Source organism: Sminthopsis crassicaudata, chromosome 3 (assembly GCF_048593235.1).
Source record: "Sminthopsis crassicaudata isolate SCR6 chromosome 3, ASM4859323v1, whole genome shotgun sequence".
In the NCBI taxonomy this organism is placed as follows: Eukaryota; Metazoa; Chordata; class Mammalia; order Dasyuromorphia; family Dasyuridae; genus Sminthopsis; species Sminthopsis crassicaudata.
The window spans coordinates 503,358,940-503,364,939 of record NC_133619.1 but is presented as its reverse complement, the minus strand read 5'-3'; positions in this window follow the sequence as shown (position 1 = coordinate 503,364,939).

Genomic DNA, 6,000 nt, shown 5'->3' with positions numbered 1-6,000 from the left:
TATTTTGATGAGTGCAACTTTGACATCCTCAGGCTATAGATCAGAGGGTTTAGCGTGGGCACAAGGATGGTATAAAACACAGAAGACACTTTTCCCTGGTCCGTGGAACTTATTGAAGATGGCTGTAGGTACATGAATGCTGCAGAACCATAGAAAATTGAAACAGCAATTATATGAGAACTGCAAGTACTGAAGATTTTAAACCTTCATTCATTTGATTGGTTATGAAGGATGTTGGCAATGAAGAAGTAAAAAGTTGGGGTTCAGAGAACATATCAATCGGAGAAAGGAGCTTTAGGGGAAGAGAAAACCAGTGATTTAAAAAAAAATAATTTATATTGATTTTTTTCTTTACAGAACTTAATTTCCCCTTTTTTTCCCTCCCCTTCTATACTCGCAGAGGTCATCACTTAGAACAAAAAGCATTTTTAGAGATAAAGTGGGGGGGAAATCAGGAGCAATTCTTTATATGCACCCATTTCTTTCTAGCTCCTGTTTATGTAGATAACTGCACAAAGCCACTAGAAATTATAATGGAGAGTAAATTTTGCCATTATAAAAACTATAGCTCTCCTCTCATTTCAGAGAAAGAAAAATAGTGTCTTAGAAGATATTGTGGGTTTTCTCTATATATTTCTGTGAATTACATGTTGCAAAGAAGTCATCCCTTTTGGTAAAGAAGTCATACTAAGGGACTGTACCTACAGCTTCAGCAATTTCTACTTTATTCATTATTTATCCTCAGCCTAAATTCTTGACCAGCTCCAAATTTGTTCAGTTTAGTTGTGGTTGGATTGAGAAGGATAAAAAGGTGGTTTGTAACCAAATAAAAAAAAAAATTCTAAGGGGTTGGAAGAACAGATCATGACATTAGTATCAGATACTCACCATCCAGTACTCTATATACTATTGATCCATTTTGTCTTTGGTGATCTTCTCAAGCATATATTTTCCTACTAAATGAATGAAAACATGGACCTCAATTTAAAAGCAATTCTAAGAGTTTTGAGGTAGAGACAATTGATTTTGACAGTAGCTTTGCATACAAAGTCTTCCACTGGAGTAACATATAACCCATAGCTTCTTAGTTGTAACAGAAGTGATAGCTTGTGTGATATAAGGGTTTTAGTCTCATTTTGAAGATTTCAGGGTCTTTATTAGGAACATCAGACTGGATTCCAGGGTTCCTCCAGGGACTGAACTCAGGGATCCAACTCTGTGGGGATGATTCCACAATGTTTACTTTTCTACTTTCTTTAATATGATAAATTATTTAGTTCCCCAGTTGTTCATTCCTTTGGGGATTGGGAAATGGAGCTATATTCCCATCCTACCTAATTTTGTTTTGGATTGACTCAGAAAGATAGCACTAGAGATCTATGCCTAATGCTGACAGCCCCCTTATTAATGATCCAATTTAATTTAATTTAATTTAATTGATTTCAAATAAATAGAAGTATATTAAAAAAAAAAAAAACTTAAGAACAAGATGAGAGGAATTGTGCCATAAAAATTAATTTTCATTGTAGTCAGGAAGTTTTTGATTCAAGTTGCCTCTGACACATTCTAACTGTGCAACCTTGACCTATCTCACTTAACCCTTAATGACCCCAGGCAAATTTCCAGTGTTTGTTTGTTTGTTTGTTTTTAATTGATTAATTTAAAACTTAAATACAAAATGAAAAAAAGAGAAAAAAAGCATTGGTAGGTGCACAGCCAAATATAAGATTCATAATAGGAAACAACATTTTTTTTTAAATTTCAAGAAAGACTATATAATAAATACTTCATATTGTGCTCAGAAATATGCATCTTTTCTTTGCTTCCTTGTAAGTTTTCTTTTGTTCTCGGATGTACACTTTTTATTTTATTCTTTTTTCCACTTTTCCTTCCCTTCAACTTCCCCAAAGGATGCTATAATTAAGTATTGTGTGGGACAGGTGGGGTGCAAGACTCCCTTCCCAATTAACTAATCAGAGACATCTTCAGGTACAAAGAAAAAGCATTTAATCCCTGCAGGGAGAGGCGCAGACACACCTGGGAGACATCCCAACTCCCACCATGTGCTCCTAGAACCTGACCTGCTTCCAGTTTGTTCAGGATTTAAAAGCAAAAGACTTAAGCCTTCTCATTGGATAGACTAAAAAGACATAACCCATCCAATGGTCACCAATGGTGGCTGTCTCCCACAGGACAAGTCACTTCCTGCAACTTCCTGTACTGAGAAATACTTTATCCAATCAGTCCCATTCAATATGGATATATTTACACATATACATGTGTATAGATACCTATAATCCACATACATTAAAGCTTTAAGTTTCAAATCGGGTATCAATTTACACTGATGAAGAAGTTTCTTCATCAGAGTTCCTTATTTTAATGAAATCACAGATCTGGTCCCTTTGAAAATATGAAATATTGTATTAAAAGGGTGGAGATATGGAGATGAAAAGAAACTTAGTTCCTTACCTTGTGCTCTACTAGAAAGACTATATATATGTAAATATTTATATTCAACAAAATACATTTAACAAAGGTACTTATTAAATATCTATGGCATACCAGACACTGTACTAGTTAAATTGTTGGCATTCAACGACAAACATAAAAATAAGCCTTGCCCCCAGAAGCTTATATTTATTGGTAGAAAATATTTTTGTTTAGTGCTTAAATTGGATTTAAGTAAGGTAGAGTTGAACGAACTTGTCTGCCTCATTTCTAGTTCTAGAGTCATCACTGTTCAGGACAGAGCCAAGGTGACTGGGAATGGTTCCAGATGCAGTTGAAGATCTCGATGTCTTCAATGTTTAGCCAAGCTCTAAGTGTCTCACAGTGTCCATTTCAGCTGTCTTTCATGGGTTGTTGGGACAAATTGTCCTTATCCACCTATTCCACCAGGAGGAATCTTCACTTGCTTGGAACAGATCTATCTCTCTAATTCACTGATGAGTCTGAGACCCTCTTGGTCTCCCTAAACGTGGTTTATCTCATCTGGAAAAATGGATTTTATCTGGATTTATCTAGATGTGACTGCTGCTCATGTCACAGCTTCTTGAAGCCAAAGTCTGTATTGTTTGTATTGAATTGAAGTCTGTAGAGAGTCTGTATTGAATAAGTCTATATACAGGAAGAGTCTGGTCCAGGTATTTCTTGAGATCTGCTCTCTGTAAGGCTGCACAGTTCAAAATATTGACTCATCAACTCCCTTAACAATGAATGAAAGACATGCTTGAGATAAATTTAGGATAATATTGATAAAGAATTCATGTGATAGGAGCAAGGCATCATAACTCTGCTATTTACAACTTATTATGATTAATACATTGTTATTGTTGGTTACTGCTATTTACAACTCTTATGAGAGATACATTGTTGTTGTCAGTTACTGCTATTTATGACTGTTATAATAGATACATTGTTATTATTAGTTACTGCTATCTACAACTCTGTTATGATAGATACATTGTTAGTTAATATTAACTGAAATGTTGAAATATGGTCTATATATTAACCCTGGAATGCACATATTGCCACCTGGAGGTAGCTGGTGGTAATGCAACACTAGCTTAAAGAGTATATAACATCTGGCTCTCAGATTAATAAATGAAAATTGCTTGACATATTTTCCACCTGGCTCATGCATATTCATCACACCCACACTCCTGATATCCATTGGATCTGGACTCCAAGAAAGGGTGAGAGTTAGGTGAATCAGGCAGACACCAAAAATGATACTATCTTCCCTGAATACACCCTTCATCCCAGGAAAAAAATAATACATGCACAGGTAAGGAAAAACTAAAAGTGTCCAAAAAATAAAGTTGTTTCAAGGAGGAATCCTGATAATCAAAGAATATTGTGCTGACCAAGAGGAATATTGTGAACGAGGCAGCACTTGAACTAAGCTTTGGAAGAAATTAAGGGTTTAAGAGGTAAAGATGAAGGAGTATATTCTAGGTAGGGGAGAGAAGTGCTCTGGGGAAATTTGAGGAACCAAGAATAGTTTAAACCTAGCTCATCATAAGCACCTTAATATGAAAATTTTAAAAATAAACTCCAGTTAAATGAAATTAAATCACTAAATGTTTATAATCTCAAATATCAATATATACTTCAATAAATAATCATGTAATTTAATGCTGTTATGTTTTCTAAGATTTCAATCAATATCAGAAATACTAGAATATTTTTATCCCACCCCAATATATTTGAGATATGTGTCCCTTATAACATGATATGTTTATCATAGTCCAATTATCTTAAAAATTGGACAGTCTTTCAGCTTGGCTTTTAAATTCCTGGGTTCCTGGGAGGTAATTTTTCCTACAATCATATTCTATTGAAGAATAATTTACAAATAGGCCAATAATTAAAATACTTTCAAAACTTCAGTTTGACCTGTGAATTAAATCTAAATTGGTAAAAATTCATATTGTCAATTTTTTAAGTGGCATAAGCTCCATACCAAGTAAATCTCAAAAGTAATTCACATCAAATGAAGTGGAATAAAATAACTCTACATGTAAGTATTTTACATAGATTTTTTTTTCCTAGTTCATTGATAGTTGAAATAAATCTCATATTCTACTTTGAATAAAATTTTAAAAATGGATGTGAGGAGAAGGCAGGAGGGAAGGATTCTGTTAAAGAATGTGTAATAACCAAGGAAGGGAAAATCCTAAAATCCTAAAATGTAGTCTAGCTCTTAGAAGAATAGATTTCTAAAGATTTAGGAAAAAAGAATCAATGACCTAATGTTCTGAAGGATAATACAATCAAAATCTTTTTAAAAATCTAACTAACAAACTAACTCTTACAAATAATAGTGATAGAAGTACTTTTGTATAAAATGTCAATAAAATTATCTATTGAAATTCAAAAGAAGCATCTTATTCAGTAGAGATATAGTAGAACCCTCTGCAATATGGGTGTGAAGCAAGATTGCCTGTAGAGGGCCAGAACTCTGAAAAGGTACACTTGAATCTAGGTCAGCATGTAACTCTTCAGTTTGAGATAAGGGTTCTCTATGGTGATGTAATGGTTGTTCATGCTCAGTGTGGTGTAGTGATGTAATCCGTACTTAAGTATTCAAGGGCTGGGACAACTGGGAACTCTCAGCCACAGACACAAAAGAAGATGCCAGATTCCAAATTCCATCTTTGACAAGCACTTCTAAAACTACATTAAATAATTGTGGGATAGTGGGCAACTGTAATGTGCAAGCTAGCTCTCTGGAGGATCCCTGCATCAGCTTGAGTCCTTGGTTTTAGTTGGAGGAGTAAAGGAGGCAGGAGGAGTTTTAGAAGTGCTAGCAAAAGCAACAAGATAAGAGAAAAGAATAAAGAAACAAAGGTTAGTAAAGACAAGATAGGACTATTCCTATATGTTGACAATAATGAAAGTTTACTAGGCAAATCTTAGAGAATCAGCAAAGATGTTAATTGAAATAATTTATACCTTCAGTAAAGTTTCAGATACAAAATAGATCCTCAAAATGAATAGCATTCTTTACCAAAAAAAAAAAGACAAAGTAAATCTCCCAAAGCACACGCACACGCACACGCACACGCACACACGCACACACACACAGACACACACGCACACACACACACAGACACACACACAGACACACACAGACACACACAGACACACACACACACACACACACACACACACACACACACACACACACACACACAAACTTACATAGATTCGATTACAAAGTTCTCCTTGAACAACTTTATCTATAACTGGAAGAAAAATGAGTTTTCCTGGCTAGGCTGTGCCACTATAATAAAAATAACTTCCTCGACCTACTTCTTTCATGGACATAGAGGTTTGACATATTGCACATATTTTTCAACTTTTTCATTATATCAATTAATTGTGACAACTTTTTTTTTTTTTTCCTCTCTTAAAAAATACTATTTATTACAGAGGATAGTTCTCTGGGAGAGATAAGGGAAGCAATATTTATGGTAATGGTGACTTAAGAAA